We start from the raw sequence: 22,919 nt of genomic DNA on the forward strand, positions 1-22,919 counted from the left end.
CCGGGCCCGCCGCCTTCCGGGGATCAACTTTCTTCAGCGTCCTCCGGACATCAGCTGTGTTGAGGATCATTGATTATTCAACAGCTTGTATTTCAGTTGTGTTGTTTAGTGCCTCAAAGCGTCCAATGCGTCAAGGGCGTTTGTAGATAACACAGGTACTCCTGCGCTGGAAGTGTTGGACTCCCTTCAGTCAGCATGGTCACATGAGGTAATACAGCAACATTCTGACGTGTTCCCTATTTGTGTAGTCACCCGTGCACAGGCACGTAAAAATGATGATACGTCAGCCCTGCTGTGTCTCCTGATTGCCCGACTCTCCGGGTAACACGAGCAGATCCGACACTACAGAAGTGTTTTTCTAATGTGGTGAGTGCCGACAAAGCAAGTGGTGAGAAGGTAGCGTATGTTCTTAACAAAGACATTTCGATTCGAAAATGGTCCCTCGCGGCAGCTATTGATTCTGATTGGAACACGGTATATCAAGTAGTTGTGCCCGCTGGGCACCATCAACGTGTCTTGACAGTAGCTCATGAAAGTCAATGGTCCGGACATCTGGGCGTGATGAAAAAGTATCAGCTCATACTTAGACACTTCTTTTGGCCTGGGTTAAAAACAGATGTTGCTAAGTGCTGTCATTGTTGTCATGTTTGCCAGATTGTCAGCAAACCTAACCAGGCTATCCACCCAGCTCCATTGCACCCTTTACCTGCGATAGGAGAGCCATTTGAGAGGGTGATAGTCGACTGTGTGTAACAATCTGCTTGTTCTTCGGTGTCCTGTTTTACGTTAAAGTGTTCACTCCCCCTTGTTAAATGTCTAATGGTACTTCCTGTCTGTGTCTTTACCCTCTCCTTCTGATTGTTAATGTGTTCCTCCTGTGTCCATTTACTCTGCCCTTGTGTTTCTGCCTTTCTCCCCAGCTGTGTCTTATTCCCTCGTTTAGTGTCTGTGTATTTAGCCTTGTCTGCCCCAGTGTGTTTTGTGGGATTGTCATTCATGTTACATCGTGTCCTGTTCGTTAGGGTTATTTTAAATTATTTTACATTATAGACATTATCTACATTCGGACTTCGCCGTGTAATCCAGACTGACCAAGGTACCAATTTTCAGTCCAAATTGTTCATCTTTTCCCTATAGACGATTCATCAGGAACTATAGCTTGGTTTGCTGCTCCTCTACATGTCCTAACCTCTTCCTCAGCCAGATTCCTGTGGGACTCCAAGGCCTAGAAGGCTTTCCAGGGACTTAAGACAAGTTTTACCTCCAGCCCCAATTCTCACACTTCCGGATTCTCAGCGGCAGTTTGTGGTGGAAGTCGATGCGTAAGATGTAGGACTCGGAGCCGTTCTCTCGTAATGATCCGAGAAGGATAACAAGCTGCATCCGTGTGCATTCTTATCCCGAAAATTGTCTCCAGCTGAAAGAAACTACGACGTCAGTAACCGGGAACTGCTTGCTATCAAGTTGACATTGGAGGAGTGGCGGCACTGGTTGGAGGCAGCAGAGCATCCTTTTCTGGTTTGGACTGATCACAAGAACCTGCAGTACATTCAATCCGCAAGACGACTCAACACCAAACAGGCCAGGTGGGCCTTGTTCTTCACAAGATTTGACTTTGCCTTATCCTATCGTCCTGGGTCAAAGAACATCAAGGCCGATGTTCTGTCCCCGTGTTTGACCCTGATCCTACTCCTAGAACTCCTTCATTAATTGTGCCACCTGCCTGTGTTGTGGGGGCAGTTACATGGGTTATTGAGGAGAAGATCAAACAAGCCAACATTAACATTCAGGTCCCAGAGGGATGTCTGACTAACCGTTTATTTGTGCCTGAATCTCTTTATTCCCAGGTCATTGGGCCCACACCTCCCTCCTTTCATGTCACCCTGGGCCCGCAATAAAACGTCTCGTCGTCCTCCTTCTGGTCTCCTGCGTCCTCTCTCTGTGCCACACTGTCCCTGGGCAGAGATTTAATTGGATTTTGTCACCGGTCTCCCCAGTGGTAGACAGATTTTCGAAAATGGTACACTTCATTGCTCTGCCTAAACTTCCTTCTGCTAGAGAGACAGCAGAGGTCAAGTTGTTGCATGTGTTCAGAATCCATGGTTTTCCCAGGGACGTTGTGTCGGACCTGGTTCCACAATTTGTCTCCCAGTTCTGGAGAGCATTTTGCTCTCTCCTAGGCACCAAGGTCAGCCTTTCTTCCAGTTATCATCCCCACTCCAACGTTCAGTCGGAGAGACTTGTTAGATCCGCGTAGGTCGCGCCCTGGTCCCTCAGGGGCGAGTCTCGACCAACTCTCCAACTAACGGGTCCGAGTCCTAATCCTATCAAGTTCTGCCTTAACTAGAATATAGCGACTATTTAAGTTGGTGGCGAGGAGACTTCGCCTAGTGTCTACTGCCTGTATACAACCGTCTATCCCGCTTGCACCAATAATTGCACCGCCTAATTGAATAACAATGTGAATTTGGCGGCTACCACTGGTCACGGTCGTCTGACAAGCTCTCCTCTATGATCTGTGCACTTGGTATTGACTAGGTTTAGTTAGTAGTCAGGAATTGACCACAGGGACATGTTTAATCTACTTGCTAGAGACAATCATTAACAGAACCTTAGAGATATTAATCACTCCAAACCTTTATAAGATACCTCATAAAGATACAAATTCTTAATATCCACAATTCTAGGTTTAAATCAAAAGATTCATTTTATTTTAAGTATTATAGCAGGGGCAAGGCATACAGCTTAAATTGACTCAAACTACATGTAACATGATTATCAGAACTATAATATAAATCCCTAACTCATAACTGCCATGTCTATCTGATTTACTTATCAGTGGGGAGAGTGAGAGAGAGCGAGAGAGGTCGGATCGCCAGGCCTAGCATTCCTATCCTTCCTGCGTGACGAAGGCCTCCGTGCCGCTCTTGACTTTGTTGAAAGTCTTTTGAGGTCAGTCCATGTCAATCGTCCATTTGCAGAGTGAGCATAGAAAACTCTGAAGATCCAATCTGTGGGTCCAAGCTGTTGGGAAAGTGATTACTCCTATCCTGTGCTTCGGTCAGCAACTTGGATCACTTCTTCCAGAGTCTTTTTGGTGTTGTAGTCTTCACATCTCTCATCTCGGGTGAAGACGCAGAGGAAATAACCTCGAGCTTATGTCGGCTCGGTTCTTTTATATATATATATATATATATATATATATATATATATATATATATATATATATATTATATATATATATATATATACTATATATATATATATATATATATCTATATATCTATATCTATATCTATATATATCTATATATCTATATCTCTCTTATATATATCTCTATCTATATCGCTATCTATATATATATCTATCTCTCTATATATATATATATATATCTATATATATATATATCTATTTGTTCCTACGTACCACAATATGCCTGTGACGTATTGTTTAATGAAGGTCCTAGGATATAACTATGTACCTTAATTACTTGTCCGTTTAAGGCCATGCTAGAGTCTCCTATCTTCTATTTATATATATTCTTTGCAGGCACCCATTATGTACGCACTTGGTGAGCATTAACATCCTAGGTATGTTCCTAGTGATGAGGCCATGCTTTCAATGAGTTTCTAAGCGAGTCCTTAAGCAAGGGCCCAGTGAGTTTATTTCCAGATCATTAATCTGAACATGTATTCTATAGTTTACTTCATAAAATGGCATGTATCAAATGTTACTCCACACAATTACATCGTGAATTCTATCTCCTAAATTCGAGTCTCTTTTAAATCACATTTATTAGATTTAATCGTATTTATAACATTCTGAATCACTTCTATTAAATTGAGCATTTAAGAATCACCTTTATAACATTCAATCTCTGTGTCACCTACTTCATTCCTTGGTTTGAACACGGAAAGGTGGGGAGATTCCATGGTTTGACCAAGGAGAGTTGGGGAGTTTCCATGGTTTGAATAAGGAAAGTTGGGGAGATGAAAAGGCCGGCTGATTCTCAACCTACTTGAAAGACTCAACCAGGACCTGTAGATGTGCCTGCGCTGCCTCATTTCCCAGAATCCAGTCACTTGGAGCAAACATCTGATCTGGGTTGAGTATGCGCATAATACCTTGCCTGTTTCTGCCTCTGGTCTAGCTCCATTTCAGTGCGCCTATGGCTACCAGCAGCCGCTGTTTCCCGACTTGGAGGCAGAGTCCAGCGTTCCGTCTGCTCAGGCACTAGTCCGCCGCTGTCACCGGACCTGGAGCCGGGCTCGGCAAGTCCTTCTCAGCAGTTCTGCACCATACTCTCATCCGGAACTTCCACCGTCAGCATCCCAAGTTTCCTGAGACATCAGGTGCCAGGTACTGTAAGGGTTCCTGCTGTCCGTAAATTGTTTATTGTTGTTTGTACTTCCTGTTTTATTTTGTTACTTACCTGTTCTCTCCCGTTTCAGTTATGTCTACTTCCTGCCCCCCCAGATGTTCCCAATCTGTTCGTTAGTGTCTCCACCAGTGTCTCGTTACCCCGCCCACTTCCTGGTGTATATAGTCTGTGTGTTTTGTTCCCCTCATTGCCAGTTCGTCTGTGTACCTTCGTGTCGTAGAGTTCCAGCGTTGTTCCGTGTGTATCCTGTTCCTGTTTCCTGCCTTCGACTTCCCGGTTTCCTTAATTCCGTGACCTGACTCTGCCTTTGCCTACTCCCTGCCTGTTTTATTTGCTACCCGACTGCCTTCCTGTGTACCAAACCCGGTTTTTGCTTCTAGTAAAGACTATTTTGCCGACACTAGATCTGTCTTTGAGTTGTGCATTTGAGTCCTTTTACCTGTGTTCTGGTCGTATTGTTACACTGTGTCTTATCCAGTCAATAGTTTTGGATTGAGGTAGTGATTGTCATGTCAAACTGAAGCTGTCAAGTCAAGCTTGAGCTGTCCAGATAGTAATGGGACAAACCGGATGTGACTAATCTGCCTGAGTGTTTCCCATTTAAAAGAGCGCAGCTTGGCGTTATGGAAGCGCAGAGAGGATGTGTTCGTGACTACGTTGAAATCCAGACCAAGATTGTGCAGGGCCCAAATATCTATCGAGACCAGAGGCAGCCGGTAAGACGCTGAACTTTTTAGCTTGAGAGACTGTTACCTGCTGGAGATCGCTGCCGCTACTCGTTTGATTGACGCTGGATTCATGTCATGATCGGTAGCGCGCTTGTGTGTGTGTGGCTCGGTGAGCTGATTGTGTACATGTTTGCAGAACGGCTTGTTTAATTTCTTGTATCGTTTGTGATTTAAAAACTGACTGCATAATTGTATTTAATTAAAAATTAGTAGTACTTAAAGTTACAATGCCGTTAGAAGTACACATTTACTCGGTAATATGGAATGCATTTCCTGTTAAAATGATGACAGCAGCTGTGCATGTGTTATGTTCATTTAGTGGGAGTGAATTTGTAAATTAATTTAAGGTAGAAATAGTTGGAAATTACAAATGTGTGTATCTTGCTATTTACATTATCTGAGTTGCCTTGTAATATGTATTAATTCTCTTTTCTGTTTGTTTCTATTTCTATCTGAAGAAATCTGTCCCACCCCAGCAATCTGTCAATGACTCCCTAGCCGCCAGGATCATCCGCCCCTCTTCACCTATCACTTGGTGCGGATCTGAGATGGTGATGAGTGGAAGACAGCTTTCAACAACACCTCAGAACACTAGGAATATTTGGTGAGGTCTTCTTCCTCACCAACGCCCGGCTGTGTTTCAGGCCTTGGTCAACGATGTGCTAAGGGACAAAACTAAAGAGGAGCATTTGCATCGTGTCCAGTCGGTCCTTCAGTGCCTCCTGGAGAACTCTTTGTTGGTCAAGACTGAAAAGTGAGTTCCACACCTCATCTGTCTCCTTCCTGGGGTACATCGTGGGACAGGGGAGCATGCAGATGGACACCACCAAGGTGTCAGCTATTATGTCCTGGCTTGTCCCTGACTCACGTAAACAGCTGCAACGGTTCCTGGGGTTCACAAACTTCTATCAGAGGTTCATCTGCGGCTATAGCACTGTTGCTTCCCCACTCACGGCCCTCGCCTTATCCAAGGTGCCGTTCCGGTGGTCTTCCTCAGCTGAGGAGGCCTTCAAGAAACTCAAGGCCTGGTTCACATCTGCTCCCATCCTCCAAGTACCAGACCCTGAGAGACAATTTGTTGTGGAGGTGGGAGCCATCCTGTCCCAGAGAGATGCCTCTGCCCTGCCCCAGCCAATCTTCCTGCGGAATCTTGCTCCCCTTTTTCCTTGAATTTGGGTCCAGACACCTTTCCTGACAGAAATTATATTTCACATGCCCACATTACCAACGCCTGTCAGGGAAAACATAAATTATCACCTCATTTTCTAGAGAGGACAGTCTGAAGCAGCAAACATGCCCATGGGAAATGTGTTCTTAATTTAGAGAAATGCCATCACTAATAATATAACAGGCATCATTCCAAGCTCGTATTCATTGACAATGATTTTATCAAGGTATTACAATGCATTTGACATTTGTATTATGATATTTAACAATGAAAAATGTAACTTTTTGAAAGCCCCTTCATGTTCTCATTATCTACAGAGGGGAAGGATACTGTGTTCCAGATGGAGCTGAGAGCTAACTGATTACAGTTAACCAGCAGACACTTATCCACTGCTATTGAAATGAGAATGTTTCCCCTCCCTCCCTGATGGTACCTTGGACAGGTCCGTGAGGGATCCCCGTTGGTTCATCGTCAGGTCCATGGCTGAAAAGAAATCCCCCACGATGACTTAGTGAATGTGTGGCAGACTTGTAAAACCCCTATGGTGCATTATGTGGAAATCAGTTGCAATGGCTTATCTATCCACCAGGTGGAGCAGTGATGGAAGCTGACAGTTTAATGCAGCTGAAATAATCTGTTTTTATCATATTTGACACAAGGAAATGTGCTTACAACACAGAGCATACTTTTAATTCTTATTATATCATGTCATATCATAATAAACAGGTCATGACAAAATTATGCTCACGGTTTTTTGTAAAACACTGATCCAGATTGTTTTTTTTATGCATTAAATAGCGAATTGGCTGAATGAAACACGCCTCTAGTTCCTGTCTGATAATACCTCCTATTTTGTCTGCGAATGCTCTAATAATGCGTTATTCAGCCAAATTACGTGGAAATTAATGTTATACAGTAAGAAATAACTGTGCGATCAGAACAGCTGATTTCAGTGCTACAATAACAGGCGGTCCAAGTCCTGACCAGAGCGTTAGTTTTTTTTACGATTAATCCCAATTAGTTTGAACAATTAGAAAATGTTTTATAATGTTCTAATTATTATTAATTATTCTAATTGTTATAAAATATGTGAACAGTTATGAATATGACTCTTAACAGTTTGTTTAGGTCCAAATGCTCTGTAAAAGGATCCCGCGAGGACCACGCCATCCCAAGTCCCTCTTGTAAATCTGTAACCACACAGCATTCATGGTGTATCCTTGGAAAAACATTCATGCTTTCGAGCCGTGGCGGGTGAGGGGGGGCGTCGCTTTTTTTTTTTTCAAGCAGCACTTTATCGCTCAGCAATATAAAAGTCTAAAAACAACACAAAGTTGCCTGAACACTGGTCAGAATCAATTCAGAATTTGGTTTATTGCCAAGTAAATTTACACATACAGGACTGTCTCAGAAAATTAGAATATTGTGATAAAGTTCTTTATTTTCTGTAATGCAATTAAAAAAACAAAAAAGTCATGCATTCTGGATTCATTACAAATCAATTGAAATATTGCAAGCATTTTATTATTTTAATATTGCTGATTATGGCTTACAGCTTAAGAAAACTCAAAAATCCTATCTCAAAAAATTAGAATAGTTCCTCAGACCAAGTAAAAAAAAAGATCTATAACAGCAAAACAAAATCAAACATTTGAAAATGTCCATTAATGCACTCAGTAGTTGGTTGGGAATCCTTTTGCACGGATTACTGCATCAATGCGGCGTGGCATGGAGGCAATCAGCCTGTGGCATTGCTGAGGTGTTATGGATGCCCAGGATGCTTCAATAGCGGCCTTTAGCTCATTAGCATTGTTGGGTCTGGTGTCTTTCAGCTTCTTCTTCACAATACCCCACATATTCTCTATGGGGTTCAGGTCAGGGGAATTGGCAGGCCAATCGAGGACAGTAATGCCATGGTCAGTACACCAGTTACTGGTGGTTTTGGCACTGTGGGCAGGTGCCAGATCATGCTGGAAAATGAATTCCTCATCTCCATAGAGCTTTTCAGCAGACGGAAACATGTAGTGCTCTAAAATCTCTTGGTACACAGCTGCATTTACTCTGGGCTTGATGAAACACAGTGGACCAACACCAGCAGCTGACATGGCTCCCCAAACCATCGCTGACTGTGGGAACTTCACACTGGATTTCAAGCAACTTGGATTTTGCTCCTCTCCAGCCTTTCTCCAGACTCTGGCGCCTTGACTTCCAAATGAAATACAAAACTTGCTTTCGTCTGAAAAGAGGACTTTGGACCACTCTGCAACTGTCCAGTGCTTCTTTTCCATAGCCCAAGTCAGACGCTTCTTCCGTTGTCTTGAGTTCAGAAGTGGCTTGACCATGGGAATACGGCTATTGTAGCCCATTTCCCGGACACGTCTGTGAACAGTGGCTTTTGACACCTGGACTCCAGCTTCAGTCCACTGTCTTTGAAGCTCCCCCAAATTCTGGAAGCGACTCTTCTTCACAATGCTGTTAAGGCTGCGGTCATCTCTCTTGGTTGTGCAGCGTTTCCTGCCACATTTCCCCCTTCCAACAGACTTTTTGTGGATGTGCTTTGAAACTGCACTCTGTGCACAGCTTGCTCTTTGAGAAATTTCTTTTTGTGTCTTACCCTCCTGATGGAGGGTGTCAATGATGGTCCTCTGGACAGCAGTCAGATCAGCAGTCTTCCCCATACTTCTGATTTAGTTTACTGAACCAAGCTGAGTGTTTTTCAAGGCTCAGGAAACCCTTGCAGGTGTTTCGAGTTAATTAGACGATTCAAGTGATTCGTTGAACACCCTACTAGTATACTTTTTCATGATATTCTAATATTTAGAGATAGGATATTTGAGTTTTCTTAAGCTGTAAGCCATAATCAGCAATATTAAAATAATAAAAGGCTTGCAATATTTCAGTTGATTTGTAATGAATCCAGAATGCATGACATTTTTGTTTTTTTAATTGCATTACAGAAAATAAAGAACTTTATCACAATATTCTAATTTTCTGAGACAGTCCTGTACAAGGACTTTGCCTCGCTCTTCTTTTCAAATCTTAAATTTAACAACATAGAAAACAACACATAACACGCCCCCCAAAAACACATAAACCCCTTTCAAAAATGTTATGTAGTGTATAATGTTCCACCTTAGAGTTGAAGACAATAGTTTTAGTTAACATAAAACCGGTTTATTAAAACAAACAAAACAGTGCAGAGAAAATATGGAATAGCGAAACAGCGATCTCACTTTCCTACTTTGGTCACACAGAGTTTATATCAGCAGACTTCTTTTTGGAAGATATATTCACAATTTTTACTTGAGTAAAAATTGAAAAACAGTGTGAAAATAGTTTTTAAAAAGAGATCAAAATGCAAGTACCAAAAGTAAACGTTTTCATTATCGAGAATTGCCCATTTCAGAATAATATATATATAAAGAAAGAACGAGATCACGGGTACAAGCGGCCAAAATGGGTTTTCTCAGACGGGTGGCTGGCGTCTCCCTTAGAGATAGGGTGAGAAGCTCAGCCATCCGTGAGAGACTCGGAGCAGAGCCGCTGCTCCTTTACGTTGAAAGGAGCCAGTTGAGGTGGTTCGGGCATCTAGTAAGGATGCCACCTGGGCGCCTCCCTAGGGAGGTGTTCCAGGCACGTCCAGCTGGGAGGAGACCCCGGGGAAGACCCAGGACTCAGTGGAGAGATTATATTTCCTCACTGGCCTGGGAACGCCTCAGGATCCCCCAGTCGGAGCTGGAGGATGTGGCCCGGAGAAGGGAAGATTGGGGTTCCTTACTGGAGCTGCTGCCCCCGCGACCCGATCCTGGATAAGCGGTAGACGATGGATGGATGGATATATATATATATTATTGAATTATACTTATTGATTCAAGCATGTGTTCATCACTTTAATGTTGCAGCTTATTCTAATTACTGTACATACTGCTGGGTTTGAGAAAACAAATATTTTCAAAAGGATCCAAGAGTAAAAACGGTAGTGAAGCCAAATCTGTGTTGTTATGAGTAAAGGGGTTTATGCTGTTCAAAATATGTGACAAACATTATTAAAGTTCCAGCAACAACTGTTTATCTGGGTAGCATAGTGTGTAAACCATGGCCTAAACAAAGACATGTGACTCTTGCACTTCAGCTGGTTCATGTGTTTTTATAAAGGATGCACCATCTCATGGTAAAACCCTGTAATTGAATGAATGGGCATGTTTACAGGGGAATGTAGACGCGCTGTGTCAGGAAACAGGAGGAGGAGGGCAGACTCACAGCAGCTGAGAATTGGAAGGGCTGCTTTGAGGAGAAATTCTAGGTGGCAGCATCTGTAGGAGTAATATTCTGTAAGAAAATCCCAGGTACAACTTTAGGATCAAGATATTAATTAAATGTGGTAAATACTCAAATAATTTACTGAGGCAGATAGCCTGTACATCTGATATATATTTTGCATACACATGTTAAGCATGTTCTGAATGTGTAGAAGAAAACAGATACAATTGTTTTACTCTACACATTCAGAACATTCATAAAGAAACTAGATATGCGACAATTGCAAATTCTTGGCTGTTTTCAATTTCCAATTTTTTAAAAGTCTGTTCTAATATGTCTATATTATATATGATTAAAGAGTTATGAAGCAACGTTTTAACAGAAATCTTGGAATAACAAACCCAAGGTCAACACACACACACACATGCACACACACTACACCAGCTGGTTGAAGGTGTATCAGTGGAATTAGCTGCTGCATGATTTGTTTGGAGGAAAAACCTGCAAATTCTAAATATTGATGGTCAGCATACACACACATACAAATATATTTAGATATTTATCATATATACATTATCTGTATTCCTTAGTGTGTGTGTGTGTGTGTGTGTGTGTGTGTGTGTGTGTGTGTGTGTGTGTGTGTGTGTGTGTGTGTGTGTGTGTGTGTGTGTGTGTGTGTGTGTGTGTGTTCTGGGCAATAAAACCTGGAGTTGCACTTTGCTGCTGAGATGAAATCCCAGCTCCAGCTTTTTAAAATGACTCATGGTAGTATATATATATATATATATATATAGAGAGAGAGAGGGAGAGAGAGAGAGAGAGAGAGAATAGAGTAAATGACTAGTATAAAAAAATTCTGAACCGACAAAACTATCAACAAGACCACATCCTTTGTCAGTGCTTTCAAAAACTATTACAAATCTCTGTAGCAATATATATATCTATATATATATAGATATATATATATATAGATTATATATTATATATATATATTATATTATATAGATTATGCTAAAGTTCTCATTTAAAGTTAAATATTGTCTAAACACAAGCAGCTGTGCAAGGACTTTGCCAAAAAATAAAATGAAACAATTTTTTTTTTATTTGATTCAAATCAAGTCAGGTTGATGTGATCAAAGAATATGTCGATAAGATTATCTGACCCAACATTCTATATAAACTTTAGTTACTTGACAGCTTTTAATACTCCTACAGACTGATTTCACCGCTTTTTACATGAGTGTCGTCAGTGGTCTTAGAATCCACCCATTGGCTTCTCTGATCACAATCAACAAACAGCAATCTAAAATCATACCATGTAGAGCTGGGAAAGAAACATTCAGGACAACACAAGGTACTCACACAGTAAACTAACATAGACATTCATTATCTCTCTTTTTTATACTTTAACAACCAAATCAACTGAAAGAAGAGAGATAGCTATGAATCAAGGCTATCTTTTGAAAGAAAAAAATAGATCTTCCTGGAATCCATAAAACACACCTTTGCTCAATTAAATGCACTCAGGAGTTTTGCCGGCTTTGCTTGGTCTGGTGTGTCAAGTAACTTAGTGCAAACACAAATGTTAACGATCTTATATTGCTGTTTAACTGACATTCCTGAGTAAAATGAAGATTGTATAACTAATTTCTACTTGTACCTTTGTTACAATGTGTTTAAGCATCCACCATAACTGTTGCTCACAGTGGCCGCAGTTCAGCAAAAGTTACACAGTTTTGCTTTAAAGGATGAGTTATTACAACTTGGGTCTTGTTTTCATAGTTTTAGCCAACATTTCTATCTCTTATGACAACATTGCAGTCAGTAATAGCAGTAATAACTGCACTCCGGGAACACGGAGACATCACTAAATCAGTATGATGAGCCAAGAAACACGAGCAGGCGATCAGACAGGCTTCAACAAACAAGCCAGCAGCTAATGCAGATTACCTAAACACTCTATTTGGAGGTCAAACTGGGAATGAACACACCTAAAATGTGGATAATAATCCATCATTGCACAGTAAAAGTGTGTTGCACACAACTATAGTACAATAAGTCATAGTTAAAGCAGGAAGTGTGTCTGTAAACTGTGATGGATGTGACAACAGACAGTTTAGGTAAATAATTTCCTTGATTGCCTTTTTTCCGCTTTCAAACTTTGGTTAACCTGGGGGAGTATTTCAAACCTGTCTGATTGACGTGATGCTGGCGCATTCTCAAATGTCAGCAATTAACTTGACCAAAAAATACAATTAAATAAAACTTGACAGTCGTCTTCATTGCTATTTACCAGTTCTACTACCTAAACTAACATACTGTAGCTCAAAGCATAATTCCTGACACACATGGACAGCATGGAGGAAGCAACCGTTTCTCTGTACATGTATGGTTTTGGAGATCTGTGGTTTTGCTCCAACAGCAGCAATATGTCCTGCAGCAAATTGGGATTCCTGAAACAAAGTCCAAAATAATGAGTGAATATTGCCAATGGAGCTCGTGCTGGTGGGTGGCCATCAGAGAACAAGGCAACAGACGGCTGTCAATCTGCTGCACACGAAGAGATGCAAAGCACAGAGGAGCAGTGGGAGAGGCGATAGCCGAGGAGGTGGTTTGTTTTCTCTGTCACATAGCTGCTGTCACGAAGCAATCGCACACACACATAAACACATATTTATTTATAGCAAGTGTGTATGCGTTCAGTTGTGTGAAGTATGTTCTGTTCTGCTGTGGGTGACAGAAAGATAAAGAATAAGAGTATGGTATGAACATTTTATATATGACCATTGTATGTTCATAAGCATGGCTTCATGAGACTTCATTTGCGCCTATATGTGGGTTTTTTAAACATGGGAAAAATGATAGATTCCTTTCCCATTGCCAGTAGCGGAGAATGACTCTCTATTTTCTTTTCTCACATAAGACGTCACAACCTTGCCGCCCCGGAAAGCAGGGTATGTGAACCACTGTGGTTACTTTTAAGTGCTCTTTTTTTACATAGTTATGTTACTTCTTTAGTCTCTCTTTCAAACTCTCAAACCAGAGTTGGTGGGTGTAGGAACAGTGGAAGAACTAACAAATATGTACCAATTTGCAGTCGTAAAGACTAGAAAAGTGCTATATAAATACAGCTAAAATTACTGTCAAGTCTGGTGGCTTTGAGGAGAGCATATTAATTGTATGTTTTGTAAGTTAATTAATTCATTATAATAATTTTCCAAATCCCTGTTGTTTTATTTGTTGTATATTTACTCCAACGCATGTCCCATACATCAGAACGGAGCAATCATCAATGTTCTTAGTAACAACTGTGCTTTTTCTGCTATGACAAGTCATTTTCAAAGAGTGAAAAACATTTGTATGTAAGGTTAAACTCAATGCAGCAGAACCAAAGATATTTCATACATTATTCATCTGTTTCACCTCACGCCTACATTACCCACAATGCAACTCAACAGCAAAGTGTTTGGTTGGAGATTCAGGTATATGTTATGCTAGTCCTTGCTAATTTAGCATGTAGCCTCTAGACCACATCCGGCCCCTTGGCTGTCCCTGACCGACCCGCATGAGGCCACTGGTAAATTAGGTATCAAACGTAAATAAGTGTACATCACGAAAAGTGCACGCAATACAACTGCCCGTTGTAACTATTTGGACGGCAACTGCTATTTTTGAATTTATGTACGTACATGCGTGTGGGCGTGCCTGCAGCGTTCGCGCCTTCACTGTAATGTTTTGGTGAACAGACGCTAACATGAGATGTGAGTTAGCTGTTAGCCCTCAAATGTCAGCTCATGTTAAAAAAAGAAAGATCGACACTGAATGTATCGTTTTTAACACAACATGGACTTCTATATATGCATTTACTGAGGTCAAAGGTAAAGCCGTGTGCTTAGTTTGTGAAGTACAGGTCGCCGGATTATAATTTGAAACGCCATTACAAGACTAGACACGCAGAGAAAGAAACATGCAAAGAGAAGTTTACATGTCCCCCCTTGGTCATGTCATCAGCCATCAGAGGGGTTAGGAACTAACCCAACTCCCTCTGCACCTCTGCCATCATCCACATTAACCACCTGCCTGGAGGAGATAAAGGCATGGATGAAGCACAACTTCCTTCAATTAAACAGCTCTAAAACCGAAGCCATTCTTGCTGGCACCCCACATCAGGTCCAGTCATCCTCCATAACCTTTATCACCTTCTCTGGTCAGAACATTCCACTCTCATCGACAGTCACCAATCTGGGTGTTAAAATGGATCCTCACCTAACCTTTGAGGCCCACATCAAGCAAACATGCAAGAACTCCTTCTACCGCCTCAGAAATATTGCGAAACTCCGCCCCACACTCACTCTGTCAGATGCTGAAAAGCTTGTCTTTGTCGCACTTCTCATCGGGATTCCAAGCAAAAACATGTTTGCCAGGTACAACTGGATATATAAGATGCAATAATCATGCTGTGTAAGATCTCTGTCTTGATATGCAACACCTGTGAGGTGGATGGATTATCTCAGCAAAGAAGAAGTAAAAAAAATAAAAAAAATAACTATCAGGTTATATAGGTGAGGTTGTGCTGAAAAAGAAGTTACCAAACATAGACATGCTAAACATTTCTTAATGGGGTTTAGTAAGGAAGAATCAAAAGTATGCGAAAACAGCCAAATTAGCCCCAGACTCCAAATGGTTAAGAACCTGACTGACAAGGACTTTTTTCCAACCTTCACACATCCAGGGATGGAGCAGTCAAAACCAGCTTAGTGATATCCCACAAAATCACTAAAAGTAGTAAGCCATTCTCTGATGGGGAGTTTACCAAAGTTAGCTCTAGACGAGAGCTGTGATGTCCGCGATACAGCCCAGTTACATATACGTGGGATAATGAAAGACTTTGAGATTACGGAGGAACTGGCAACAATGCCGTTAATGAAAGGGACAACGATGGGGAGTGATTTGTTCACGGAGGTAAATGCATGCATGGACAAGCTGGGACTGAAATGGAACAAATTGGCCGGTGTAACAACCGATGGTTGTCCAAATCTGAAAGGAAAAAATGTTACTTTTGAAGCGGATGCAAGATAAAGTGACTGAAACAGAAATTAGTATTTTTTAAATTGTATTCTACATCAGGAGGTTTTATGTAAGAATGCCGTATCTAAAACAGTTAACAAGGGCGAGAGCATTGAATCACGGGCAGCTTGTTGCACTTTTGGAAGAGCATGAGACTGAACATGGTGACTTAGGCTACCACACAGCTGTCAGATGGATCAGCCTGGGAAAAGTGTTTAAGAGAGTACGGGACCTGAGAGCTAAAATTTGAGACTTTTATGAAAAGAAATGCAAGGACATCCCAGAGCTCTCAGATGCAGACTGGATGACCGATCTTGCATTTGCTGTTGGAGGACAACATTCTCACCCACCTGCCAACACTAAGAGAAGCCACACCAACAGCTGATCACCTCTGCATCCTCATCTATGTTACTCAACTGCATGGTGAGTTTTTAAGGCGCTTTGAAGACTTCAAAACAGTTGAGAGTGAAATGCACATGATTTCTTCTCCCTTCACATGCTGTGTGGATAATGCACCCAGTGATGTTCAGCTTGAACTCATTGTCCTGCAGTCTGATATCATACTGGCAGAGTACTTTAAATCAGTATCACTGCTGGATTTCTATTCTTTTCTCAAAGAGGAGAACTTAAATATGTGAACAAACATTCTCAGTGATGAAGTTGAACAGATACAGATGCAGATCCTCTCTCACTGATGATCACCTGTCCTTCGCATATCCACCTCAGACATTCAACCTGACTTCAGTGTTCAAGCCCAACACAGACTGGATTTCTCTCCCCGAACAAGAAAAAAACAGAAATAAGGTTATTTGAATACAAATAAAATAGCAATAGCACTTATTACTTTTTTGTCTAAAGTTTATTTAATTGTGGTCTTTGAAATACTGCGAAAACATGCACATTTTCAAACTCGTTTTTTGTGAATGTTGGCTAAATAGTGATATAAATGTTAGCTTATTACTGTACCTGCACCATATTTTCATAGCCTGTAATGTCTACCAGTGGCAGATAATCAAAACCAAACAATTTACTGCTTTTTGAAATAGATAAAATGGATATTGAGCAGAATTGAGTTGAGCCTGCGGGTCCGGCCCTCCACAGTTCCAGTTTCTCATGAGGCCCCTTGGGAAAATGAATTGCCCACCCCTGCTCTAGACTCAGGCAGCCTGCTGAGTTTTGGTAAACTCACTTCTTTCTCGTGCTCACACATTTTCAAACTACATTTTCAGCCCTTACTGACTGGCTCAAGTGATGTCACCCGAAGACATTTATCAGACTGTAATACTCCCCAACACATCATCCTGACATCCCGTGTGACAGCTGTGTGAAACAACATATCAATGAAACAGGACCCCGGACAAAAGAATGAATGAACACCAGAAATAGATGTCAACTGTCTGTGAACACCTTGACAAAACCTTTCACAGCATCCACTGGTAAGAGGTCAAAGGTCATCGATCGGAGAAAGATCAAGGACATTTTCATACCATTACCAGAGACCGTCAACAGACGGCGAGATTTCTTATACTTATCTGGCTCTGGGTTGTGGTGGCTAGAGGCTGGAGGCTGAGCAGCCCTTACATATTTCTCCCTTGTCACATCCTCCAGCTCCTCCTGGGGGATCTCAAGGCGTTCCCAGGACAGATGGGATATATAGTCCATCTGGTGTGTTCTTGCTCTGCCCTTGGCTCTCCCAGTTGGACATGGATCCTTTCAATGTGGAGCAGCGGTTCTGCTCCTTCCAGATATCTGAGCAGCTCACTCTGTCCCTCAGGGTGAGCCTACGCAGCCTGCATAGGTAACTCATTTTGGCCGCTTGTATCCAATTCCTTTGGCCACTACCTAGAGCTGATTGGCTCCGTGAGGGTTGGAATGTTGATCAACTAAAATATCTAACACTTCGTCTTCGGGCATAGCTCCCCCTTCTCCACAGTTTGGATCACATTCTTTGTAACAGACTGTAATAATCATTATATTGCTATGCTTATTATTTAAAATAGTACAAAACTATCTCAAATTGTTTAATCGTAGAATGACTTCTCAGTAAGGAAGGGGCAACATGATGTGTGTATTGTAAGACCAAGCATTTAATTGCAGAAGTGTGTTAGTATAAATGTAATAATAATAATAATAATAATAATAATAATAATAATAATAATAATAATAATAATAATAATAATAATAAATTGTATTTATAAAGCGCCTTTCAAAGCTAAAAGCAATCTCAAGGCGCTAAAATGCAGGACAACAACAAAAACAACAACAACAACAACAACAACAACAGACATAAGATTTTACGAAAAGGCTTTTGTGAAAAGAAAGGTTTTTAGGCTCTTCTTGAAGGAGTCGGTGGCCTGTGGAGCCCTCAGGTGTTCTGGGAGGGAATTCCACAGGTGAGGAGCGGCTGAGCAGAAGGCCCGATCGCCCATGGTGTGGAGCTTGTTCCTGGGGTGGTGGAGAAAAGTTTTTTTAGAGGAGCGGAGGTTGCGTGTGGAGGTTTGTTGGGGGAGGAGTTCCTTGAGATACGGAGGAGCATTTCCATGTATGCACTGATGGGTGAGTAGGGAGATTTTGTATTCGATCCTGAATGCGACAGGAAGCCAGTGGAGGCAATGGAGAATGGGTGTGATGTGGTTATATTTTCGCACCCTCATCAGGATCCTAGCGGCGCTGTTCTGGATATATTGGAGCTTTTGAAGGCTCCCGCTTGGAATCCCGATGAGGAGAGCGTTGCAGTAGTCCAACCTTGAGGAGACAAAGGCTGTAAATCCCAGGCTGTGGGTTGACAGCAGGGACAGACTGAGCAGAGGAGCTGGAGAGAAAAGAGCGGATGGTGTCGACTTTAGTCTTGAAGAAAGTAATAAAGCTATTGCACTGCTCTTCTGTGGTGTCGGTGTGTGAAAGAGTTTGTGGCCTGAGGAGATGACTTATGGTGGAGAACAACTGCTTGGAGTTTCCAGGGTTTTTATTGATGTTATTGGAGTAGAACTGTGTCCGTGCGTTTCTGAGTGACTCTGAGTAGGCTTTTTGGTGTTCTTGAAAGGCTAATCTATGAACACTGAGTCCAGATTTTGTGAAACGCCTCTCCAGTACACGCCCAGCTGCCTTCATATTCCGTAGCTCTGAAGTGAACCAGGGGGCTGAGTGTGAGAAGGTGACTGTCCGAGTTTTCACCGGAGCATGGAGATCCAGGATATTGCTCAGTGTTCTATTGTAGAAATCCACTGATTCACTGACTGTTGTGAAGTTTGCAGAGGGGATTTGCTGGAGGTCCAACGTCATGATGTCTGTGTTGATGTTTTTAAGATTTCTGAAATGAATTTGCCGTTTGGGCTTGGTCTGGTTAGACAATTTCCATTGAGATGACCTTGTGATCAGACATTCCAAGATCGTACACCAATAGATTTTTAATGGGGACTGAGTCAGTGATGACCAGGTCGAGCGTGTGCCCCCCGGTGTGTGTGGGGACATCAACATATTGTTTTAGGTTGAGAATGTCCAGTAGTTGTAAGAACTCAGCTGCAGGGTGGCGGGAGGGGGTGTCGACGTGAATGTTAATATCCCCAAGTATGACAGTATTTGCAGATGTGGTACAGAGTGAAGTCAGAAGTTCATTTATCTCTGAGATGAAGGCCGGGTTTGGCTTGGGTGGGCGGTAGATGAGTAGAATAGTCATGGGGAACGGGGGTTTGCATTTAAATGCAAGGTATTCAAATGAGGACAGGTCAGGCAGAGAGATCAATCAATCAATCAATCAAAAAACTTTATTGTCATTTAGAGATTATACAATGTACAATTCAAATGAGATTTCGTTGTCCTGGCTTACTGTACAAGTGACTCTAAAAGTGATCATAAATATTTAAAAGTGTCGTGGTGCTGACGCATGAATATAAAATAAAATGTGTACTTAAAATATAAATGTACTTTATATAAATAACATATATACACTCTATAAAATATATACATTTAAGAGTTCTTAGAGTGGAGTTCACATCACATTGCTCAGGAGAGAAGTTATTTCTGGTTCAACAGTCTGATGGTTTGGGGAAAGAAACTGTTGCAGAGTCTGGTAGTTCTGCTCCTTATGCTGCGGAACCTCTTACCAGAGGGCAGCAGGGAGAACAGGCCGTGATGGGGGTGAGTGGGGTCTTTTATAATGTTCTGGGCTCTGGTGAGGCAGCGTTTATTAGCAGTGTCTCTGATGGAAGGAAGAGACGTCCCGATGATCCTCTCCTCTGTCCTCACCACTCTCTGCAGAGACTTCCAGTCTAAGGTGTTGCAGTTTCCAAACCAGGTAGAGATGCAACAGGTCAGTATGCTCTCTATGGTGCCTCTGTAGAACGTGGTGAGGATGGGAGGGGGGAGCTGTGCTCTTTTCAACCTGCGCAGAAAGTTTAGGCGCTGCTGTGCCTTTTTCACCAGTGAGGAGGTGTGAAGGGACCAGGTCAGACTGTTTGTGACTTGCATCCCCAAGAACTTTGTGCTGTCTGTAGTCTTCACTGCTGAGCTGTTGAGGAGGAGTGGTGTGTGACAGTGCTGCTTTTTCCTGAAGTCAACAATAATCTCTTTTGTTTTGTCAACATTCAGGATCAGGTTGTTGGTGTGACACTAGTCTGTCAGATGTTTCACCTCCTCCCTGTAGGCCAGTTCGTTGTTGTCCCTGATGAGTACCACCACAGTTGTGTCGTCCGCGTACTTCAGGATGTGGTTCGTACTGAACCTGGCACAACAGTCGTGGGTCATCAGGGTGAACAGCAGTGGACTCAGAACGCAGCCCTGTGGGGAGCCGGTGCTCAGAGAAATGGTGCTGGAGGTGTTGTTTCCAACCCGCACATGCTGGGGTCTGTTCGTGAGGAAATCCAGCAGCCAGTTACACAGGGGGGTGTTGAGGACGAGGGGTCCCAGTTTGCTTACCAGATGCTGGGGGATGATTGTGTTGAATGCCGAGCTGAAATCCAGGAACAGCATTCGCACATGGGTGTTCTTCTCCTCCAGGTGGGCCAGGCTCAGGTGGAGTGCAGAGGAGATGGCGTCCGCTATGGAGCGGTTTGGGCGGTAAGCAAACTGGAACTTGTCGAGATTGGGGGGAAGTATGGAGATGATATGGTCCTTGACCAGCCTCTCAAAGCACTTCATCATGATGGGGGTGAGTGCTACCGGCCGGTAATCATTCAGACAAGTGATTGGGGATTTTTTTAGGCACTGGAACAATGGCTGCTGACTTGAAACATGATGGAACAATAGCCTGGTCCAGCGAGGTGTTGAAGATGTCCGTGAGGACATGGGCCAGCACAGTCCCTGGGTCAATTTGAGGTCACTGCGGTGTATTCTGTCTAAGCCGCCACCACATTTAGTACACAAAATGTGTACTAACACCCTCTTGTAGTGATTCCAGAATTTAAAAAAATTGTTTTATTGTTATGTTTTGGCAATGGCAGCACTTGGTTAGAGTTATGGAAAGATCAGGGTCTTGGTTTAGTACAGAAAAAGTCAAAGACTGGACTCTCCAGTGTCCTGCTCTTTCTACGTCCACCATCCACCCAGACCACCGGGGAATCATTCACCCTAAAAACATTGACTCTAAACATAATCCATGCAGATGCATTTGACTGCACAACATAATTGGGGAAACATTTAGTAAATATATTAAATGTAATTACCAGGAGAGATAGTTGGTCTTATGACGCTATAAAGCACAGTGCATTCAATCTACTCTGTTACAGCCTTCTCCCCTCTCTCTGTACCTTTCTGCCTCTCTTATCCTGTCCCTTCCTTTTCACTCTCACCCCTTTTTAGTCTCATCCTCTTATCCCTCCTTCTTTCCATTTCCTTCCTTCTCATGTATATAACCTCCCTCTATGCTCTCTTTATCTTTGCACTCCTCTATCTCTCCCCCTTCGTTTTGCTCTCTGCTTTCCTCTCAGTTTTTGTGTGCTTGTTTCCTTTAAACCCCCCAACTCTGTGTGAAGAATTACCCACAGGGCCGAGCTCAGTCGCTTCCAAAGATTTAATTTTGACTTTTATTTACCTAGGGAAGTTTGCTCAGATGAGGCTCCAGAGAAGCACGGCAAACTAGGCAACTGAGCACAATGGCTCTTTTCTTTCATTCACACACACACCTCAACACGTCAACATGGGAGCTGCACACTACACATGGTTTTACTGTGGAGGATAGAGAAGGAGGAGTCGACTTATGAAAAAAGCAGGCATTACAATAAGTCTGGTTAGCATGCAAATACAGCAAGCCTTTCTTAGTAAGGGATTGATCAGCAGGAACATCAGATACCAGTATAAAGTCAGACAAAATATTGCTGACTTGCATAAAGGCTGAAAATATTCCATATGTTTTTTCAAAACAAAATGTTAGAACAAGTTTAGCTATACACTACTAAACAAAAGTAGATTAAGTTGCAAAATAAGTACACCTTATTATAAATAATAAAATATGTATAATCAATCCGAACAATTTTTTAAGTGATATTCAACTGTCAGAAAACCAAGCAGGTAATATAATGGTGGGAAAAGTTGAAGAACTCGGAGCTTGAATGTCGAATCAAAACAGCAGTCTTCTAGTTAAATCGATATATTTATTAACGTGATAAGTCAAACATAGAAAATACTCTCAGCTGAGGACACAATTCGCATCGCCGTTTCCACAGACTGAATGGCTAAAAAAAACCCCAGGTAGCTGTCTGATAGCTCCGCTCAAGTGTGTACAAAGGCTCGTAAAACATATGGCTAAATACATGGTGAAGGCGTTGACCTTCTCCTCATTGGTCCCCGTTGGCGCCAACACGCTCCTCCGTCAGCAGTCAGGAAGTGATGATTTGTTGACCTGTTCTCTTAAAGGGGAAGTGTCCCTATTATGTTTGTAATACATTCAGTGCAGAAAATACATAATTGTGCAGAAATATATTCTTAGTGCAGAAATACATTCATAGTGCAGAAATACATATTGATTGAGGTAGACAAATACATATGATAGTCTTTCAAGTGTGGATTAATACAATCAGGAGTAATTTACTTCACAAATATGAAGTATAAATTATCTATACAATCGCCACAATCTGTGTAAAATATAAATCAACATTTAAAACTCTTAGGTTTGAAAGTTAACGTCTTAAAGTTCTACATTCAAAGACTAACTTGCCAAGCTGCATCGTACAACAGCTCCTAGCAACTAGTTTAACGTTAACGGTTAAGCTATATAGCAGGCCTATTCATTTAGCGGCCCGTCGGCCGGATACGGCCCTTCTGAACTTTTTTCTGGCCCACAAGAGGTTGCCTGCAAATCAGGCTGGCATATAGGCTATAG

The 22,919-nt window shown here is 42.1% G+C and overlaps 1 long non-coding RNA gene across 4 annotated transcripts; it reads left to right on the plus strand.

Annotated features, from left to right (window-relative positions):
- Positions 1–981: 981 nt before the first annotated feature.
- On the plus strand, positions 982–7,155 carry LOC115012401 (uncharacterized). Of its 4 annotated transcripts, none has more exons than XR_003832680.1 (6): positions 982–1,096; positions 2,840–2,952; positions 4,151–4,359; positions 4,989–5,097; positions 5,568–6,503; positions 6,595–7,155. It is a non-coding gene; the product is annotated as an uncharacterized LOC115012401 (long non-coding RNA). The 4 variants fall into 4 exon arrangements; XR_003832678.1 differs by adding an exon at positions 1,205–1,586 and having other exon boundaries at positions 985–1,096; positions 5,568–7,155; XR_003832679.1 differs by adding an exon at positions 1,201–1,586 and having other exon boundaries at positions 996–1,096; positions 5,568–7,155.
- The last annotated feature ends 15,764 nt before the right edge of the window (positions 7,156–22,919 follow it).

Source organism: Cottoperca gobio, chromosome 8, assembly GCF_900634415.1.
Source record: "Cottoperca gobio chromosome 8, fCotGob3.1, whole genome shotgun sequence".
NCBI lineage: Eukaryota > Metazoa > Chordata > Actinopteri > Perciformes > Bovichtidae > Cottoperca > Cottoperca gobio.